The sequence below is a fragment of the Hordeum vulgare genome, chromosome 6H (genome assembly GCF_904849725.1).
Source record: "Hordeum vulgare subsp. vulgare chromosome 6H, MorexV3_pseudomolecules_assembly, whole genome shotgun sequence".
NCBI classification, from domain to species: Eukaryota; Viridiplantae; Streptophyta; class Magnoliopsida; order Poales; family Poaceae; genus Hordeum; species Hordeum vulgare.
In genome coordinates this window covers 138,313,331-138,336,860 of record NC_058523.1, presented here as the reverse complement: position 1 = coordinate 138,336,860, position 23,530 = coordinate 138,313,331, and positions in this window count along the sequence as shown.

The following is a 23,530-nucleotide window of genomic DNA, read 5'->3' as shown; positions in this document are numbered from 1 at the left end:
CATAACACCACTAGAGGAAAACAACATACAACATAGCAAATTACCGACCGAATACCAAATTCACATGACTACTATTAGCATGACTTATCCCATGTCCTCAGGAATAAAAGTAACTACTCACAAAGCATAATCATAATCATGATCAGAGAGGTAATGAGTAGCATCAAGGATCTGAACATAAACTCTTCCACCAAATAATCCAACTAGCATCAACTACAAAGAGTAATCAACACTACTAGCAACCTTACAAGTACCAATCGGAGTCGCGAGATGGAGATTGGTTACAAAAGATGAACTACGGTTTGGAGATGAGATGGTGCTGATGAAGATGTTGATGGTGACGAGTCCCCTCCGATGAGAGGAGTGTTGGTGATGACGATGACGACGATTTCCCCCTCCGGGAGGGAAGTTTCCCCGACAGGATCGTCCTGCCAGAGCTCTAGATTGGTTCTGCCCAAGTTCCGCCTCGTGGCGGCGGCGAAACCACGAAAAATCTCCTCTGTGATTTTTTCCTGGACGAAACCCTCCATATAGCAAAAGAGGGGGGCAAGTGGGCCAGCAGGGTGCCCACAAGCCCCCATGGCGCTGCCTGGGGGGTGGCCGCGCCGTTCAGGCTTGTGGCCACCCCCTGGCGCCCCTCTGGCACTTCTTCGGCCCAGTATTTTTGATAAATCAGGAAAAAAAACCCCGTTGATTTTCATGGCTTTTGGAGTTGCGCAGAATAGGTATCTCAACTTTGCTCCACTTTCAGGCGAGAATTCCAGTTGCCCGTATTCTCTCTCTTCATGTAAACCTTGCAAAATAAGAGAGAAAAGGAATAAGAATAGTACCGTGAAGTGAAATAACAGCCAAAGAAGCGATAAATATCAACATGAAAACATGATGCAAAATGGACGTATCAGGGCGCTAGGGTTAGCCCGGTGGGGGGGGGGCTTTATACCCCCACGTGATGGGCTGAATGGGGGGGGGGGGCGGCTAGGCCAAGGGCCAGGGGGTTTTCTGTTTTATTTTTCTTTTTTAATATTCTTTTAATATTATATTTAATTACTTTCTCTCCTTTATTTATTTTACACAAAGCTTCTCTTTTAAATACATAGGGATTACCTAATAATTTCAAAAGTGCCCGATTCACATTTATAATTCGTTATAGAATTTTTATAACTCCCTGACGTTTTTATTTTAACAACATAAAACCTTTCTCGTTCGAATTTAAGTTTAAGTTTCGAATTTCGATTCGGTTTCAACTAACACGAGATCATTGATATAATTCATGGTGACGTGGCATCATTAGTGCGGGATCACTGTCGCTTAATTACAATCATCACTGTAGCAAAAGTCGAGGATGTCACAACTCTCCCCTACTAACAAGAATTCTCATCCCGAGAATTAAGAGGTAGAAGGAAAGAGCTCGGGGTATTCATCATGAAGATGATCCTCGCGTTCCCAAGTGGCTTCATCTTCAGAATGGTTTGACCACTGCACTTTAAGGAACTTTGTGACTTTGTGACGAGTCTTACGTTCAGCTTGATCGAGAATGCGGACCGGATGATATTTATAAGAGAGGTCTTGTTGCAGCTCAAAAATATCATGATCCACTGCTCGAATAGGATCCTTGGAGCAGCGGCGGAGCTGAGACACATGGAAGACATCGTGAACCTGAGAAAGGTTCGCCGGCAGTTCCAATTAATAAGCCACTTTTCCACGCCTTTAGAGAACAGTGAAAGGACCAATATATCAAGGAGCTAACTTGCCCTTGATCCCAAAAGGGTGTTCACCTCTCATTGATGTGATGCAAATATAAGCCCTTTTGCCAGGTTGATAGACCATATCTTGATGATGACGGTCATACTGACTCTTCTGACGAGACTGAGCAGCCTCCAGATTCTCATGAATGATGCAGACTAGATCTTTGGCATGTCGTATAATATCCGGACCGAAGAGTGGTCGATCCATTGAACGGTGGCTCGAGAATTTCATACGAAGCCAAGTGTAAGGGATACCTCGGAGTCAAAGATGTACAGGAGAGTCAGGTTTCAATCCTATGGAACTTTGGGTTATGGGTCCACCATGTGGGCCGAGAGTAGGCAGAGGGGTGACATCTTGTACGGTATTGGTAACAAGACATGTGAGAGGATAACCTGTCAGTTTGTTGGCAACAACATCGGTACCAAGGGCGGGGGACGAATAGAACCATTTTCCTGCTCGTTGAAACGAGGCGGACCAATAGGCAAGGTCCTCGTCCACCGGTGGTTACCGGAATGTTATCCACAATACTAACGGGGTCTTACTGACAGAGTTGTATACCAAGAATTTTACCTAAGAAGGGAATTAACACTGCTTAGATAAGTTATGCCACAAGAAAGGTCAAACAGACCAATGGGAAGGATAATGTGTTCACACACATAAGTATTAAAGTATACCATTCCTGAGGAAAACATAGAGTATGGTATACATGATAGGTCATCCAGTACATAACCATTATGATAGAGAGGCAAGAAGAATCATGATGTTTACCCATACCATACGGTTTGGATATTTAATTAGTAACAATTTAGCATTGCGCTTCCAATGTCCCTGTTGAAATTCGAAGTACCACATCCGTGCTTCGGGGTAGCATCGACGTGGTCATCACATAAATGTTGGAGTTATGGGAATACAAAGAGGATTCATGAGGAACAACTTAAGAAATAAGTCATATAGTTTCCGCATGAAAGGATGGCGAATTATACATATGGAAGAATTTATAACAATAGGTCCTTCGGCCCGGTGTTCCAGACAAGACATCACCGTACCGGTTACATAAAGACCAAAGTTATAATTATTGGGAAAATGTTCCATCCATCATATCTGCCCAAGATTCAAATCAGATTGGTGTCGGGCCACCTCAGACTCAAGATGCCTGAGAAGAAATATGATGATGCAAGATTCTCAGGATATGAACTACGGAAGCAAGTATTGGATCATGAGTTGGATTGTAAGACACATGAACACAATGTCAAGAAAATCGTGCCCACATGGAATTCTTACAATGACATGCATCTTACTTATGATTTGAGAAGCATCATTGAGAATATCAAGGCCCTTGTGTAAGCCTCGATTAGCCCTAATGACAGAACTTCTTTCCCTTGATCAAATCAGCTAGTGGCTTGGCGTGCTAAGAGAAGTTATATGAAGTGAAGATAGCAAATCTTGAAAACATATAACATTTTGCACCTGCGTGAATGATTTGGTATTTCCCGAGAGGAAGCGAAACAAAACTTTCACATATTCACGGCGGAAAGAGTGCATGTGAACTTTGGGAAATACACTTCTTCTATCCAACATATTCTTCATGAGCTAGGCACAAGGATAATGCTTTGAAAAGCTTCATCGTGGGACATGGAGAAGTTGAGGGTGTGGCTGATTGGCTCAGCAACAATCCCATAAGATTTTGATTGGGATGAATTTCCAAAATTTATAGTATCGAGGAGATAGTATTTGTCAAATCAAATGGTATAATGTCGTATGCTCGAGGGAACAACAACAATTAAACATTGGTCGAAGGGTGCACTCGGAAATACGGATTGATTAGCACAACCAATGCTAAAATGATGAGTCAACACCCAACACACCAAGAAGGAAACAATCAGTTGTTAACCTCAAGGCGATAGGGTTGATAGAAGTATGGGAATCGCACATCAGAGTTCACTTGTCGGTGTACCGGTTAGAAACAACATGGGACCAAGAAATGAATGGTGATGGCGAGAAGTATTACTATATCAAGAATTCTTAATACGCGTGCAATTTTCACGACATTCTTGACATACCAGATAGTAATACTCCAAGGTAGAAGATAACATAAGTTGGATAGTGAGGAACACAAAGGACAACACAAAACACCAACACGTCTGTGTTGGAGGGAAGGCAACAAGGGTGTCGATGATAATACAAATCATCGAGGGAAAGGGATGGTATTTCTCAACATGCATTCAACTGACACCCTGCAAGATCTCAGAATGTTGATGATGATCATGACACGTTTATTGAGAAACTTCACGAAGATGTAATCGTTCAGCGACGACATCAAGCAAGGGAATGATGAAGCAAGAGCTTGTCGGAATCACAGATAAGGCTGCTAGCTTAGAATTGAGATTGCCTTTCAGAACAACCAACAAGATGTGGAAAACTCGATGTAAGCTTAACACACAGTTGGAATTGTGTTCCAGGGATGAAGGGTATAGATAGCATGGTCGAGCTCCAACATGACGATGATGATGTAGCTTAGCAGCTTGGAATGACATGATCGAGTACAAACTTGTAAACAAGGAAGATTACTAAAGGTTGTTGAATCGCAATGCGTATTCAGTTAAGTTATCTATGTACTTGCATGTCCAACGACTCAAAACACGAGGAAACTGGAATCAGTGAAAAGTCATAGTTGATGAGGAGCTCACAAGAAGTTATATAGCTCCGTGATATTCTCGGGATACGAGGGATAATACTCGAAGGTAGATCAACATTAAGGCTTGGGCCGATGTGTTGATCTGAAGAAGACAAGTACTTTAACTCGTCTGAGAATAAAATCAAGGTAGGACGACATGGTCGGAACTACGACTGCAAAGGACAAGATCACAGATACCCAAAGTTATCAGATTCGCGACTCAAGTCTTAGAATCTTACGACTTAACGATCCAAAGTAGCCCCTCCGATTCTACGATTTTTCTCATAGAATCTAAGATTCCGCGATCCCGGTAGTTATGATTCTATGATTCACGATCCTACTAACGGAGCTCCGATCCGATTTAGAATCGTGATTCTAATAACCTTGCAGATACCAGACTTAAACCACAAAATGAATGATTATTGATACGAGAAGTTTCTATGATAAGATCAACGTCGTCTCCATGGGCATGAACACAAAGTTCAAGGTCGACTCCCACTTCATCAATGTATCACCTGACATTTACTCCTCGCCTTTGATGAGGTTGTAGCTTGGGAAGATTATCTGGCAAAACACGAGAAGAGCAAGACCCGTGAAAAACTCGTCGGATCATATTGATTTAGGAAGACATAGGTTCAACCCATCGGGGCATCTTAGGAACATTTACCACAAACTTCAAGAGTAATTAACACATGCTTGAAGAGCATGGCTGACAAAAGCATAGAATAGAACTTATCAAAGGGAGAAGACACAATTTACCAATGGCATTATGTATCAAGGGAACAATATCACAAGGATTGTTTTGAATGTAAAGGAATGCCGTTGGATAATAACCCAGAATGAGTCTGGCCATCCACAAAGGACCTGATGTGGGTATCAGTACTCAATCAGAGGGAGACAGGATGCAATGCATTAGTTTATAGAACATCTGAAAAATACTGATACTTAATTACCAACAGAATTAGGATTTCCAGGTTGGTGTATCATAATCAGATGCTCCGATCAAATACAAGTAAGTCGAATGAACTTAGATGGACAATCAATCAAAGTTGATTTGTCGAGAACCAGGTCTGTTTGAAAGGACGTCTAAGCCGGAAAGATACTTTATGAGTCACAACAGATGATTGTGTGCATTCACACAAAGATAGAATCAATAAGATCACAGGAAAATCACAAAGGATTTTAATGAATGCTGCTAGACATATGGATTTAACCATAACACAAGCAGGTGAGAGAGGTCAAAAGCAATAGGCTATTGGGGATTCCGAAAGATCGAATAGTAATTCAAAGAACTTTCAAAACCCATGACAAGTGATGGTGGATGAATCCCCGATAAGATAATTCGGTACATCTCGTAAAACAAGAGCAACTGGAAAAGAAAAGTATAAACGATATTTGTATGTAGTCATCCATAGTGGTTGACGGGGAAGGGAAATCGCAAGAGCGATGGGCACAAGTTCCCCAGAGAAACATCGGAGAGTATCATCGGGGTCTTCTGACGGATCAAGCCATCGTCTGGGATACGTGGTTCTCCGGGAGGAAATATTTACGACAACCTAATGTTAGAGTTAGTAGAATATTTAACCCGAAAGAGAAGAGAGAATAGAGCCCAGAGTATAGAAAAGGAGTAAAAGATACTAATACCACCCAATTGAGATGTGGGCCCGTAAGCCACAACATCAGTGTTAGTAAAGTTTTTCAAACACTAGACTCAACTTCGGCCAAGGAGTTGAAAAGGGGGCTACCTACAGGCAGTCGGCTCTGATACCAACTTGTGATGCCCTCGATTTAATCGTACGCTAATCATACACGCATATGCGTACGATCAAACTCAAGGACTCACGGGAAGATATCACAACACAACTCTAGACACAAATAAAACAATATCAGCTTCATATTACAAGCCAGGGGCCTCGAGGGCTAGAATACGGAAGCTCGATAAACACACGAGTCAGCGGAAGCAACAATATCTGAGTACAGACATAAAACATGGGGTGCCTTAGAGAAGGCTATCACAAAAGATACAACGAACGAACGAGGCGAGGCCTCCTGCGTGGGAACCTCCTAACTACTCCTGGTCTTCAGCGGCCTCCACGTAGTAGTAGGCACCGTCGGGGTAGCAGTCGACGTCGGCGGGAACCTCCATCTTCTAGGCTCCATCATCTGGTTGCAGCAACGGATCAAGGGGGCAAAGGGGGAGCATAGCAACGGTGAGTACTCATCCAAAGTACTCGCAAGTCTTACATCAGAACTATTCTAAGTATGCATCAATATCAAACAAGGGGGGTGTTTATATGTGGACTGACTGCAGCAATGCGAGAAATAGAGAGAGAAGGCCTAGTCCTATCGAAGACTAACATCTTCAGGGTCTTGCAGCAATAGACGAGAGTAGAACAGGTGTAACACAAATAATAGTCATATTGTTGCAGCAATAGTAAAGTGAGGTCACGCCCAGAGATCCTCCCTCGACTCCGTGCGAGGAAGCAATCCTGAGGCAACTAATTCCAGTTAAGTAACAATTGTAGTTGTATAAGATCAGCGCACAACTCCATGTCGTCCTGTAACCGTGCAGAAATGAAAGTTCTCGGAACATCCTGAAAATTTACGGAGAATATTTCTCGAAAATATGAAAAATACCTGCGCAAATATCCACCAGAGGGGATGGGCCAGTGGGCCACAAGCCCTGTTGCCGCGGCCTCCCCCTGGCCGCGACAACCAAGCTTGTGGGGCCCACGTGGCTCTGCCGCCCCCAAACTAAGCTCTATAAATTCACTTTCGCCCAGGAAAAAAATCAAAAGAGAAGATTTCGTCGCGTTTGCGATACGGAGGCGCCGCCACATCCTGTTCTTCATCTGGAGGACAGATTTGGAGTCCGTTTTGGGCTCCGGAGAGGGGAAATCGTCGCCATCATCATCATCAACCTTCTTCCCTCTCCAATTCCATGAAGCTCTTCATCGTTCGTGAGTAATCTATTCATAGGATCGCTGGGCAGTGATGAGTAGGATGAGATCTATCATGTAATCGAGTTAGTTTTGACGGGGATTGATCCCTAGTATCCACTGTGTTCTGAGATTGATGTTGCTACTACTTTGCCATGCTTAATGCTTGTCACTAGGGCCCGAGTGCCATGATTTCAGATCTGAAATTATTATGTTGTCACCAATATATGTGTGTTTTAGATCCGATCTTGCAAGTTGTAGTTACCTACTATGTGTTATGACCCGACAACCCCCGAGTGACAATAACCGGAACCACTCCCGGTGATGACCATAGTTTGAGGTGTTCATGTGTTCACCAAGTGCTAATGCGTTGTTCCGATTCTTTATTAAAAGGAGAACCTTAATATCCCGTAGTACCCTTTTGGATCCCGCTTGTTGGAAATATGCCCTAGAGGCAATAATAAATTAGTTATTATTATATTTCTTAGTTCATGATAATCGTTTATTATCCATGCTATAATTGTATTGATTGGAAACACAATACTTGTGTGGATACATAGACAAAACACTGTCCCTAGTAAGCCTCTAGTTGACTAGCTCGTTGTTCAAAGATGGTCAAGGTTTCCTGGCCATAGGCAAGTGTTGTCACTTGATAACAGGATCACATCATTAGGAGAATCATGTGATGGACTAGATCCAAACTAATAGACGTAGCATGTTGATCGTGTCATTTTGTTGCTACTGTTTTCTGCGTGTCAAGTATTTATTCCTATGACCATGAGATCATATAACTCACTGACACCGGAGGAATGCTTTGTGTGTATCAAACGTCGCAACGTAACTGGGTGACTATAAAGATGCTCTACAGGTATCTCCGAAGGTGTTAGTTGAGTTAGTATGGATCAAGACTGGGATTTGTCACTCCGTGTGAACGGAGAGGTATCTCGGGGCCCACTCGGTAATACAACATCACACACAAGCCTTGCAAGCAATGTAACTTAGTGTAAGTTGCGGGATCTTGTATTACGGAACGAGTAAAGAGACTTGCCAGTAAACGAGATTGAAATAGGTATACGGATACTGACGATCGAATCTCGGGCAAGTAACATACCGAAGGACAAAGGGAATGACATACGGGATTATATGAATCCTTGGCACTGAGGTTCAAACGATAAGATCTTCGTAGAATATGTAGGATCCAATATGGGCATCCAGGTCCCGCTATTGGATATTGACCGAGGAGTCTCTCGGGTCATGTCTACATAGTTCTCGAACCCGCAGGGTCTGCACACTTAAGGTTCGACGTTGTTTTATGCGTATTTGAGTTATATGGTTGGTTACCGAATGTTGTTCGGAGTCCCGGATGAGATCACGGACGTCATGAGGGTTTCCGGAATGGTCCGGAAACGAAGATTGATATATAGGATGACCTCATTTGGTTACCGGAAGGTTTTCGTGCATTACCGGAAAAGTTTCGGGCTCATCGGTAGTGTACCGGGAGTGCCGGGAGGGGTGCCGGGGACCATCGGGAGGGGTGTCACGCCCCAAGGGGTCTCATGGGCTATGGGAAGAGATAAACCAGCCCCTAGTGGGCTGGAATAAGTTCCCACTAAGGCCCATAAGGTTTGAGAAGGAAAAAACACAAGGTGGAAAGAGTTTCCAAGTGGGAAGGTGGAATCCTACTCCAAGTAGGATTGGAGTAGGACTCCTCCACCTCCAATTTCGGCCAAACCTTTAGGTTTTGAGGCTGCCTCCTCCCCTCCCTCCCACCTATATATACGGAGGTTTTAGGGCTGATTTGAGACGACTTTCTCACGGCTGCCCGACCACATACCTCCATAGTTTTTCCTCTAGATCGCGTTTCTGCGGAGCTCGGGCGGAGCCCTGCTGAGACAAGATCATCACCAACCTCCGGAGCGCCGTCACGCTGCCGGAGAACTCTTCTACCTCTCCGTCTCTCTTGCTGGATCAAGAAGGCCGAGATCATCGTCGAGTTGTACGTGTGCTGAACGCGGAGGTGCCATCTGTTCGGTACTAGATCGTGGGACTGATCGCGGGATTGTTCGCGGGGCGGATCGAGGGACGTGAGGACGTTCCACTACATCAACCGCGTTCTCTAACGCTTCTGCTGTACGATCTACAAGGGTACATAGATCACTCATCCCCTCTCGTAGATGGACATCACCATGATAGGTCTTCGTGCGCGTAGGAAAATTTTTGTTTCCCATGCGACGTTCCCCAACAGTGGCATCATGAGCTAGGTTCATGCGTAGATGTCTTCTCGAGTAGAACACAAAAGGTTTTGTGGGCGGTGATGTGCGTTTTGCTGCCCTCCTTAGTCTTTTCTTGATTCCGCGGTATTGTTGGATTGAAGCGGCTTGGACCGACATTACTCGTACGCTTACGAGAGACTGGTTTCATCGTTACGAGTAACCCCCTTTGCTCAAAGATGACTGGAAAGTGTCGGTTTCTCCAACTTTAGTTGAATCGGATTTGACCGAGGAGGTCCTTGGATGAGGTTAAATAGCAACTCATATATCTCCGTTGTGGTGTTTGCGTAAGTAAGATGCGATCCTACTAGATACCCTTGGTCACCACGTAAAACATGCAACAACAAAATTAGAGGACGTCTAACTTGTTTTTGCAGGGTATGATTGTGATATGATGTGGCCAACGATGTGATGTGATATATTGGATGTATGAGATGATCATGTTGTAATAGAAATATCGACTTGCACGTCGATGGTACGGCAACCGGCAGGAGCCATAGGGTTGTCTTTATACTAACATATGTGCTTGCAGATGCGTTTACTATTTTGCTAGGCTGTAGCTTTAGTAGTGATAGCATAAGTAGCACGACAACCACGATGGCAACACGTTGATGGATGATCATGGTGTGGCGCCGGTGACAAGAAGATCGTGCCGGTGCTTTGGTGATGGAGATCAAGAAGCACGTGATGATGGCCATATCATGTCACTTATGAATTGCATGTGATGTTAATCCTTTTATGCACCTTATTTTGCTTAGAACGACGGTAGCATTATGAGGTGATCTCTCACTAAAATTTCAAGACGAAATTGTGTTCTCCCCGACTGTGCACCGTTGCTACAGTTCGTCGTTTCGAGACACCACGTGATGATCGGGTGTGATAGACTCAACGTTCACATACAACGGGTGCAAAACAGTTGCGCACGCGGAACACTCGGGTTAAGCTTGACGAGCCTAGCATGTGCAGACATGGCCTCGGAACACATGAGACCGAAAGGTCGAGCATGAGTCGTATAGTTGATATGATTAGCATAGAGATGCTTACCACTGAAACTATTCTCGACTCACGTGATGATCGGACTTGAGATAGTGGATTTGGATCATGTACCACTCAAATGACTAGAGAGATGTACTTTTTGAGTGGGAGTTCTTAAGTAATATGATTAATTGAACTAATTGTCATGAACATAGTCTAATGGTCTTTGCGAATTACGGTGTAGCTTGCGCTATAGCTCTACTGTTTTTATATGTTCCTAGAGAAAATTTAGTTGAAAATTGATAGTAGCAACCTTTGCAGACTGAGTCTGTAAAACCGAGGATTGTCCTCGTTGCTACGCAGAAGGCTTATGTCCTTAATGCACCACTCGGTGTGCTGCACCTCGAGCGTCGTCTGTGGATGCTATGAACATCCGACATACACGTTACTGATGACTACACGATAGTTCAGTGCAAGATACTTGATGGCTTAGAAGCAAGGCGCCGAAAACGTTGTAAAACGTCACGGAACATAAGTTATGTTCCGAAGAGATGAAATTGTGATTTCATGCTTGTGCCCTTGTTAAGAGGTACGATTCCTCCAACAAGATTCTTTGACCACAAAGTAAAGGAGAAAAGCTCAATCGTTGAGCATGTGCTCAGATTGTCTGAGTACGACAATCACTTGAATCAAGTGGGAGCTAATCTTCCAGATGAGATAGTGATGGTTCTCCAAAAGTCACTGCCACCAAGCTTTGAGAGCTTCGTGATGAACTATGACATATCAAGGATAGATACAATGATCCTTGAGCGATTCGCGACGTTTGACACTGCGAAAGTAGAAATCAAGAAGGAGCATCAATAGTTGATGGTTTGGAAAACCACTAAGTTTCAAGAAAGGCGAGGGCTAGAAGGGATACTTCGTGAAATGGCAAAACAATTGCTGCGCTAATGAAGAGACCCAAGATTAAACCCAAACCCGAGACTAAGTGCTTCTGTAATAAGGGGAACAGTCACTGAGGCGGAGCAACTCTAGATACTTGGTAGATAAGAAGGCTGGCAAAAGTCGAAAGAAGTATATTTGATATACATAATGTTGACGTGTACTTTACTAGTACTCCTAGTAGCATGAGGGTATTGGATACCGGTTCGGTTGCTAAGTGATTAGTAACGCGAAATGAAAGCTACGACATAAACGGAGACTAGCTAAAGGCAAGGTGACGATACGTGTTGGAAGTGTTTCCAAGGTTGATATGATCAAACGTCGCACGCTCCCTCTACCATCGGGATTGGTGTTGAACCTAAATAATTGTTATTTGGTGCTTGCGTTAGGCATGAACATGATTGGATCGTGTTTATTGCAATACGATTATTCATTCAAAGAGAATAATGGTTACTCTATTTGCTTGAATAATCACCTTCAATGGTTTATTGAATCTCGATTGTAGTGTTACACATTGGTGCCAAAAGATACGAGTTAAATGATGATAGTACCACTTACTTGTGGCACTGCCGCTTGAGTCATGTTAGTATGAATTGCATGAAGAGGCTCCATGCTGATGGATCTTTACTCACCTGATTTCGAATCACTAGTGACATGCAAATCATACCACATGAGCAAGGCCTTGTTTTCATTGAGATGAAACAAGATAGTAACTTGTTGGAAGTGATACATTTTGATGTATGCAGTCCAGTGAGTGCTGAGGCACGCAGTGGATATCATTATGTTCTTACTTCACTGACGACTTGAGTAGATACAGGAGTATTTACTTAATGAATCACAAGTCTGAAATATTGAAAAGTTCAATTCTGTTTCAGAGTGAAGTTCGTCGTAACAAGAGGATGAACTGTCTACGATATGATCATAGAAATGAATATCTGAGTTACGAGTTTTTGGTACACAGTTAAGACAATGTGGAAATTGTTTCACAGTTCATGCCACCTGGAACATCATGGTGTGATGATGTGTCTGAACGTCATACCACGCACTATTTAGTATGGTGCATGATGTGATGTATCTTATCGAATTACCACTATCGTTTATGGGTTATGCATTAGAGACAACCACATTCACTTTAAATAGGGCACCGCGTATTTCCGTTGAGATGACACAGTATAGACTGAGGTTTAGAGAAATCTAAACTGTCGTTTCTTGAAAGTTTGGGGCTTCGAAACTTATGTGAAAAAGGTTTTAGTCTGATAAGCTCGAACCCAAAGCGGATAAATGCATCTTCATAGGATATCCAAAACAGTTGGGTACATCTCCTATCTCAGATCCGAAAGCAATGTGTTTGTTTCTAGAAAAGGATCCTTTCTCGAGAAAAGGTTTATCTCGAAAGAATTGAGTGGGAGGGTAGTAGAACTTGATGAGGTTATTGAACCATCACTTCAACCAGTGTGTAGCAGGGCGTAGGAAGTTGTTCCTGTGGCGCCTACACCAATTGAAGTGGAAGCTGATGATGGTGATCATTGAGCTTCGAATCAAGTTACTACAAACCTCGTAGGTCGACAAGGTCGCGTACTGCTGCAGAGTAGTACGGTAACCCTGTCTTGGAGGTCATGTTGTTGAGCAACAGTGAACCTACGAGTTATGGAGAAAGCGATGGTGGGCCCAGATTCCGACAAATGGCTGGAAGCCATGAAATCCGAGAGAGGATCCATGTGTGAAACCAAAGTGTAGACTTTGGTAGAACTACTTGATGGTCATGGGACTATTGGGTAAAATGGATCTTTAAAAGAAGACAGACGATGATGGTGATAAGTCACTATTAAGAAAAGCTCGACTTGTCGCAAAGATGTTTTCGACAAGATCAAACAGTTGACTATGATGAGACTTTCTCACTCGTAGCGATGCTAAAGGTCTGTTAGAATTATGTTAGTTGTTGATGCATTATTTATGAAATATTGCACGTAGGATGTCAAAACATTGTTTTCTCGACGGTTTCCTTGAGCAAACATTGTATGTGATACAACGAGAAGGTTTTGTCGATCCTAAAGATACTAGCAAGTATGCAAGCTCCAGTGATCCTTCAATGGACTGGTGCAAGCATCTCGGAGTTGGAATATACACTTTGATGAGATGATCAAAGATTTTGGGTGTGTACAAGGTTTATGAGAAACTTGTATTTCCAAAGAAGTGAGTAGGAGCACTATAGAATTTCTGATAGGTATATGTGGTTGACATATTGTGGATCAGAAGTAACGTAGAATTTCTGTAAAGCATACAAGATTGTTTGAAAGAAGTTTTCAAAGGAGTACCTGGATTACGCTACTTGAACATTGAGCATCAAAGATCTATGGAGATAGATCGAAAACGCTTAATAGAAGTTTCAACAAGATGCATGCCTTGACAAGTTTTTGAAAGAGTTCAAAATAGATCAGCAAAGAAGGAGTTCTTGGTTGCGTTGTGAGGTGTGAATTTGAGTAAGACTCAAAACCCGACCACGGCAGAATAAAGAGAATAGACGAAGGTCGTCTTCTATGCCTTAGCCGTAGAATCTAAAGTATGCCATGTTGTGTACCGCACCTAATGTGTGCCTTGACTCAAAGTCTGTTGAGGGTACAGAGAGTGATCCATGATTGAATCACTAGCAGCGGTCAAAATTTATCCTTAGTAACTAATGGACTAAGGATTTTTTCTTGATTATGGAGGTGGTTGAAGAGTTCGTCGTAAAGGGTTACGTCGATGTAAGCTTTGACACTAATCCGAATAACTATGAGTAGTGAAACGGATTCGTATAGTAGAGTAGATATTTGGAGCATTTCCGAATAGCATGTAGTAGCAGCATCTATAAGATGACATAAAGATTTGTAAAGAACGCACGGATCTGAAAGTTTTAGAACCGTTGACTAAAACCTCTCTCACGAGCAAGACGTGATCAGACCCCATAACTATATGGGTGTTGGATTCGTTGGAATCACATGGTGATGTGAACTAGATTATTGACTCTAGTGCAAGTGGGAGACTGTTGGAAATATGCCCTAGAGGCAATAATAAATTAGTTATTATTATATTTCTTAGTTCATGATAATCGTTTATTATCCATGCTATAATTGTATTGATTGGAAACACAATACTTGTGTGGATACATAGACAAAACACTGTCCCTAGTAAGCCTCTAGTTGACTAGCTCGTTGTTCAAAGATGGTCAAGGTTTCCTGGCCATAGGCAAGTGTTGTCACTTGATAACAGGATCACATCATTAGGAGAATCATGTGATGGACTAGACCCAAACTAATAGACGTAGCATGTTGATCGTGTCATTTTGTTGCTACTGTTTTCTGCGTGTCAAGTATTTATTCCTATGACCATGAGATCATATAACTCACTGACACCGGAGGAATGCTTTGTGTGTATCAAACGTCGCAACGTAACTGGGTGACTATAAAGATGCTCTACAGGTATCTCCGAAGGTGTTAGTTGAGTTAGTATGGATCAAGACTGGGATTTGTCACTCCGTGTGAACGGAGAGGTATCTCGGGGCCCACTCGGTAATACAACATCACACACAAGCCTTGCAAGCAATGTAACTTAGTGTAAGTTGCGGGATCTTGTATTACGGAACGAGTAAAGAGACTTGCCAGTAAACGAGATTGAAATAGGTATACGGATACTGACGATCGAATCTCGGGCAAGTAACATACCGAAGGACAAAGGGAATGACATACGGGATTATATGAATCCTTGGCACTGAGGTTCAAACGATAAGATCTTCGTAGAATATGTAGGATCCAATATGGGCATCCAGGTCCCGCTAATGGATATTGACCGAGGAGTCTCTCGGGTCATGTCTACATAGTTCTCGAACCCGCAGGGTCTGCACACTTAAGGTTCGACGTTGTTTTATGCGTATTTGAGTTATATGGTTGGTTACCGAATGTTGTTCGGAGTCCCGGATGAGATCACGGACGTCACGAGGGTTTCCGGAATGGTCCGGAAACGAAGATTGTTATATAGGATGACCTCATTTGGTTACCGGAAGGTTTTCATGCATTACCGGAAAAGTTTCGGGCTCATCGGTAGTGTACCGGGAGTGCCGGGAGGGGTGCCGGGGACCATCGGGAGGGGTGTCACGCCCTAAGGGGTCTCATGGGCTATGGGAAGAGATAAACCAGCCCCTAGTGGGCTGGAATAAGTTCCCACTAAGGCCCATAAGGTTTGAGAAGGAAAAAAACACAAGGTGGAAAGAGTTTCCAAGTGGGAAGGTGGAATCCTACTCCAAGTAGGATTGGAGTAGGACTCCTCCACCTCCAATTTCGGCCAAACCTTTAGGTTTTGAGGCTGCCTCCTCCCCTCCCTCCCACCTATATATACGGAGGTTTTAGGGCTGATTTGAGACGACTTTATCACGGCTGCCCGACCACATACCTCCATAGTTTTTCCTCTAGATCGCGTTTCTGCGGAGCTCGGGCGGAGCCCTGCTGAGACAAGATCATCACCAACCTCCGGAGCGCCGTCACGCTGCCGGAGAACTCTTCTACCTCTCCGTCTCTCTTGCTGGATCAAGAAGGCCGAGATCATCGTCGAGTTGTACGTGTGCTGAACGCGGAGGTGCCGTCCGTTCGGTACTAGATCGTGGGACTGATCGCGGGATTGTTCGCGGGGCGGATCGAGGGACGTGAGGACGTTCCACTACATCAACCGCGTTCTCTAACGCTTCTGCTGTACGATCTACAAGGGTACGTAGATCACTCATCCCCTCTCGTAGATGGACATCACCATGATAGGTCTTCGTGCGCGTAGGAAAATTTTTGTTTCCCATGCGACGTTCCCCAACACCGCTGCCACGGGAGGGATGGACAATAGATGTCATGCAAGTTCTTTTCCCTAAGCACGTATGACTACACACGAAATGCATGCCTACATCACATTGACGAACGGGAGCTAGCCACATATCTCTCCGTGTTGTAACTGTTGCATGATGAATACCATCCAAAAGAATCACCGACCCATTGCCTACGAGTTTGTCCCACTACTGCTGTTACTTGTTTTGCCTTGCTGCTGCTGTTACTACTATTGCTACTTGTTGTTGCTGTTACTACTGTTGCTACTTGCTACTCCTGTCACTACTACCGTTCCTTGCCACTGCTGTTACTCGTTACACTGCTGCTACCTGCTACAATACTTTTCTGGCGCCATTGATACAACCGTTAGAAATAGTTTGTCATGTCAACAGATCGTTTCTGGCACCGTTGATATCATACTACTTTGCTACTGATATTTTGCTTGCAGATACTAATCTTTCAGGTGCGGTTGAATCTGACATATTCAACTGCTAATACTCGGGAGTATCCTTTCACTTCCCGTCTGGCGAACCAACAAATTTGGGTCGAATACTCTACCCTCGAAAACTGTCGCGAACCCACATGCTGGTGGGCCATTGCAAGACAATTACTAATTGTTGAGCAACTGGGAGCAGTTCTAGCTCTCTTGCCGCGGAGGCATCAAGTCAGGCACACGTCAAAAACATTCTTCTAGTGTCGTTGCTGTGGACTGCTAGCAAGCAACTCTTTTCTGGTGCCGTTGCCGGGGAAGGATTGCTATATTCTCTGAGTCACTTGGGATTTATATCTGCTGATCACTATGAAGAATCTAAAAGATCCAAAAACCAAAGTCTTGCCCTCAACTACGAGGGGAGGTAAGGAACTTCCATCTAGCTGTGCACTTGATTCACCTTTAGTTATGAGTAAGTTTGCGACATCACCTCCTGCTAGAAATCTTGATATGTCGCATGTGCTTCATGATGCTTATGATGCTACTGCTAGAGATGCTATGCCTGATACTGCTAGAGATGATATGCCTGATACTGCTAGAGATGTTATGCCTGATGATGCTAGAGATGCTATTTTTCCTGATGATGCTATGCTTGATACTGCTAGAGATACTACTCTGCCTGATGTGCCATTAGGGGTGTTCCTTGATGCTCATATTGCTAGAGTTACTGCCAATGCTCGTGATGCTGCTGAAACTGCTGATACTATTGAGATAGAACCTGCTTTTGCTCCTGCTAGATCTAGCTCTCCTAGATATGAATTGCCTGATATACTTGAGGGTTACGTTATGGAGGGAGAGATAGCTAAGGATTTTCTTGCGTGTAAGGATGCCTATGACGCTGAGAAATTACTTCTCGAGTGGAAGGAAAAATCTCTGAAAGCTAGGATGAAATACGACCTGAAGTTTGCCACTTCACCTATCTTTATCACCGATAAGGATTATGAACTCTCTGTCAATCCTGAGATAATCTCTCTAGTCGAATCTGATCCTTTTCACGGTTATGAGTCTGAGACGGTCGTAGCCCATCTTACCAAACTACACGATATAGCCACCCTTTTCACTAGTGAGGAGAAGATCCGCCACTACTATATCCTTAAGTTGTTTCCTTTCTCTCTAAAGGATGACGCTAAAGCCTGGTTCACTTCTCTTGCTCCTGGATGTGTGAGTAGTCCCCAGGATATGGTCTATTACTTCTGTGAGAAATATTTCCCTGCCCATAAGAAGCAAGCTGCCTTGCAGGAAATATACAACTTTGCTCAATTCAAAGAAGAGAGTCTCCCACAAACTTGGGGGAGGCTCGTCCAGCTACAGAATGCTTTGCCTGATCACCCTCTTAAGACGAATGAGATACTTGATATCTTCTATAACGGACTTACTGATGCCTCTAGAGACCACCTAGATAGTTGTGCTGGTTGTGTTTTTAGGGAACATACTATAGAACAAGCTGAGACTCTACTGAATAACATCTTGATTAATGATAATGCTTGGACTATTCCCAAACCACCTCCTAAGCCAACTCCGAAGAAAAGAGGTATTCTATTCCTCAGTCCCGAAGATATGCAAGAAGCCAAGAAATCTGTGCAAGAGAAAGGCATTAGATCTGAAGATGTCAAAAATCTACCACCTATCAAAGAGATCAATGGTCTCGATAACCCGATACAGGTAGTGGAAGTAAATTCTCTGCGTAGGTTTGATGAGAGTGATATTCATTTTGATAAACCTGCTAGCCTGTGCTTTGATGAATTTGACAACTTTGTTGCCAAACAACAGAGTTTCAATGATTATGTTAGCAGACAATTGGAACAAAGTACTCATATGCTTAGTCATTTAAGTGCTTGCGTAGACAGAAATGTCAATGATTTGAAGCTTCTGAGTAAACATGCATCTATGTTTACTACTCAGGTAGAACAAGTACTTAAAGCTCAAAATGACTTGCTCAATGAATTAAATGACAACTCTGTCAGAGTCATTACTAGAGGAGGCAAAATGACTCAGGAACCTTTGTATCTTGAAGGTCATCCTAAGATAATTGATCAAGATTCTCAAGGAATTAATGCTGATACACCGAGTCATCCTAAGGAGAAGAAGAAGGATGATAGAAACCTGCATGTTAGTTCACCAAACACTGTCACACCCGAAGAACCAAATGATATTTCTGCGTCTGATGCAGAAACACAATCTGGTGATGAACATGAACCTGGTGACAGTATGGACAGCGATGTTCATAATGATGCTCAACCTAGCAATGATAAGGATGTGGAGATTGAACCTACGGTTAATCTTGATAACCCACAACCTAAGAGATACGATAAGAAGGACTTCACTGCTAGGAAGCATGGTAAAGAAAGGGAGCCATGGGTTCAGGGACCTATGCCCTTTCCTCCTAAGCCATCCAAGAAAAAGGATGATGAGGATTTTGAGCGCTTTATTAAAATGATAAGACCCGTCTTTCTGCAGATGCGGTTAGTTGATATGCTCAAAATGTCTCCGTATGCCCAAGTACGTGAAAGATATCGTGACCAATAAACGGAAGATACCAGATCTTGAGATCTCCACCATGCTTGCCAATTACACATTCAAGGGTGGAACTCCAAAGAAACTTGGTGATCCCGGAGTGCCCACTATACCTTGCTCCATTAAAGGAAACTACGTAAGAACTGCCTTATGTGACCTTGGAGCCGGAGTTAGTGTTATGCCTCTCTCTCTTTATCGTAGACTTGAACTGGATAAGTTGACACCCACTGAAATCTCTCTGCAAATGGCCGACAAATCAACTGCTTTCCCTGTCGGAATTTGCGAGGATGTGCCTGTTGTGGTTGCTAAGACCACCACCTTAACGGACTTTGTTATCTTGGATATTCCCGAGGACGATGCCATGTCTGTCATCCTCGGAAGACCCTTTTTAAACACTGTAGGGGCTATTATAGATTGCAACAAAGGCAATGTCACTTTCCATGTCAACGGTAATGAGCATACATTGCACTTTCCAAAGAAACGATATCAAGTACATTGCATCAATGCTATCGAAAAAACTTCATCGATTCTTATTGGGAGCTTTGAATGCCCTATTCCTCGTGTTAAGATGAAGTATGATTTGCTTGTTGGGGAGATTCATATCCCCATTGAGGTGACTTAGTGGCTATTCGAAAATTGTCCGTTCTCTCTTACGATTCGAGAAATTTTTGTCATAAGGATTTGATCAACCCCATTGACGGATTTCTTTCGATGACCATGAAATGGATGAATCAAAGAGTCACATACCTCTGTTTTAAGCTTTCACTTTCTTTTGCTTAGAATAAAAATGATAGGTTTAGTTTAGTTTTTCCTATTTTCTGTTTTAGCGTCCCGAAGAAAAATACCCCAAAAATAAAGGTTCTCCCATGGTCCTGAAAATCTAGTATGATTTTTTCTGGAATATTTGAAAAATATTGGGACGAAGAGCTAGTCTAGGGGATGCACTAGTGGGCCACAAGCCCTGCCACCTGCCACCCCCCTGGCCGCGGCAAGCAATCTTGTGGGGCCCACAGGGGCCCCCTCCACTCATTCCAGCTCCCATCCTCTTCCTCTACCTCCAGAAAAAATCGTTTCGCAGCTCAAACCCGTGTTCTTGCTCATTTGGCTGTGATTTTCGATCTCCTTGCTCAAAGCACCATTCTCCGAACCGTTTTGGGGAAATTACTCCTTGGTAAGTGACTCCTCCATTGGTCCAATTAGTTTTTGCTCTAGTGCTTTATCCTTCGCGTATTCTTGTTACCTTGGTGACCCTGTTATTGAGCTTGAAATGTTGATTTTAGCTGGCCCCGAGTAGTTTTAGCTCGTGATACGGTCTCTAGGCACTAGTAGGAGTAGTTGCTACAAGGTGTGGTTGGTCTTTATTCAATTTTCTCTTGAACTTCAAAAATTTCAGCAAAATAAATTATGTTCAGGAGGAAGTTTCATGGTGGTTCCTCAAGTAAGAAAGGTCCCCGTCTTTCTATTCGGGAGCCCGATCCTTATCAACTAAGGGACGCACCGGTACAACCATGTGAATGGCCTTCCGATGAGTTTATGATCGAAGCAGGCTTCAAGGATGAGTTTGATACACTTGTCCGCAATGCCGGGTTAGAAGAATTCCCCTCAGATAAATGTGAACAGTATGCTATGCTCACTGCCTCTTTCGTGCGTAGATTTAAATTTTTAGTTGGTCATGACTCATCCATACTATTTGATCTATATGATAAATCCTATGCCATGGATTTGGAGGATTTCAATAGGATTTGCAAAATACCCGATGGGGGTAATCTTAAAGATCCTGCTAAATCTTCGGTTAGAGATTTTTTTCTCTAGTATATCTGTTGGAGAAACTAGAGACATCACGCAAGCTACCATAGGAAGCATTCATTTCCCTGCCCTGCACTACTTTGCCCTCTTCATAGGTAGATGCATTAACGGCAAGGTTGAACATTGTCACCTATGCGCATCCGACCTTAGTATCCTTAAGAGCAGAGTGACGGGTGACAAAATATTCAACATGGGAGCTATTATAGCAAGGAGGCTGAATAAGAACGCTATTGAGGGAGATTTTTTTTGGCGACATCTATGCCATCGCATAGCAAATTTTCTTGGAGTACCCATCCGCGGAGGAGATCCCCCGCTCCATACAACTTTCCTTGACCGCGTCGCTTTGACACGCTACCAGTTTCTTGAGAGGGATGATGGATCCCTCCTATACTGATTGATATTTAACCGACAGCGTGTCTTCCATATTACCCTTCCTGCTCCTGCTTTCTTTGACTTTCAGGTAAAACGGAGATACTACATAACCATAGGAGAGGCAGAGGAGTATGAGAGGGAGGCGATGGCTGCTCGTCTTCGTGAGGCAACTATTCAGGCAGTGGATGCAGCGCTCCCGTATAACCCCGATTATGATTTTGGGTTTCGCCAGGACCGTCCTTGGGAGTAGACCAAGCTAGGCCAAAAGCCTAAGCTTGGGGGAGTACGTGTTCTCACCGACCTTACATTCATGCTTATGCTTTCACCTTGTTAGCCGGTGTTTACACTTTGCCACTGTATTATCCATGCTAGTTTATTTTCGTTTTCTTATTTTCTTGTTTTGTGTCCTTTTGAGAAAACCCAAAAAGATTTTCCTTTCTTATTTTGCTTGTTGGGAGCTTTCCCGTGTAAATAGTTTTCTTTTCCTTTTTATTTGGGTCAAGGTAGAAGATATTGGTTACAATGTTTAGTGGCTCTTGCATGCATACCTGTTTAGCTTTCAAAGAGTCATATTACTTTGTCTTCTCCTTTGTGTTTTCCTGCAGATTCAGCTTAGTCCAATGCACGAGCACTCTTATTATTGTTCACATCGTTCGATCGTGCAAGTGAAAGGCAATAATGATGATATATGATGAAGTGACTGAGACTGGAAAAGCTCGTATGAACTCTATCTATTTTGTTTTTGTAAATATGGCTAGCTTGTCATCCGAGATTCAGCTTTGTCATGAGAAAACCATGTTTGCAATGATAACTTAGAGATCATAGTTTCTGATGCCATGCTTATTTAGCTAGGAGCTTATAATGGTTTGCCTTGAATGCCAACATAGATTTTGAGATGACTATGATGTAGTATGATAGGATGGTATTCTCCTTTGAATGATTCAAGTGGCTTGACTGGGCGCATGTTCATGCATGTAGTTGAAACAAAATCAACATAGCCTCTATGATGTTCGTGTTCATGGTGATTTATATCCTGTTCATGCTTGCACTCCATGTTAGTCAAACTCATTGCATCTTGATGACTGTTGTCGCTCTCTAGTTGGTCGCTTCCCAGTCTTTCGCTAGCCTTCACTTGTACTATGCGGAATACTGCTTGTGCATCCACTTCCATAAACCCAAATTTTTTTCCATGAGAGTCCACCATACCTACCTATTTGCGGTATTTACCTGCCATTCCAAGTAAATTTGCAGGTGCCATTCTCTAAACCTTCAAGAAATAATCTTTTTTGCATGCCCGAACCGCTCATGTGGTGACAGGGGGCTATTGATATCTTCCATATTAGGCGTGTTATCCTCGACATGTGTTTATTCACTGTCATTCACGAGAAAGGGGCCGGTAATTGGAATGTCCAGTTCCACGCTTAAATCGAAAACATAACTGTAAAACAAGACTCCTGTCGGGACCCCGATCCTAAGCCATAGGAATCCAGCCTGTAACACATCGCATCCCTTTGTGGTTTCACGCACGGTTAACTCCACGGCTGCAGCCTTACCTTAGCCGGGACCGTTTGCGTCTTTTGACTCACGTATGCGATAGTGTCGCTAGCAATCCAATGTCAAAGAACCCGGATCGACATGTCTAGTCATAAACCAAAGTGGCAGTTCTGCACAAGGACAGGCATACATGACGCAACAAAGCAGGTGTCGGTCATCAATGAACGTAGACGAGTCGTAGCAAGCTACAAGGACTCCATTACGTCGCGTGACATTTCCCCAAAGGGGACAGACACAACAGCTAAGAAGGACACATGCCGGTCAACCAATGTGTCCGGAGCAGTAGCGAACTACCAAGGCTCGTTGGATCACAAAGGGGCATTTCCTTGTAAGGAGTACTACTAAAGTTCACGACTAGGTATTCGAACCCCATACATATCAAGTAAGACACACGTACGCATGGCATA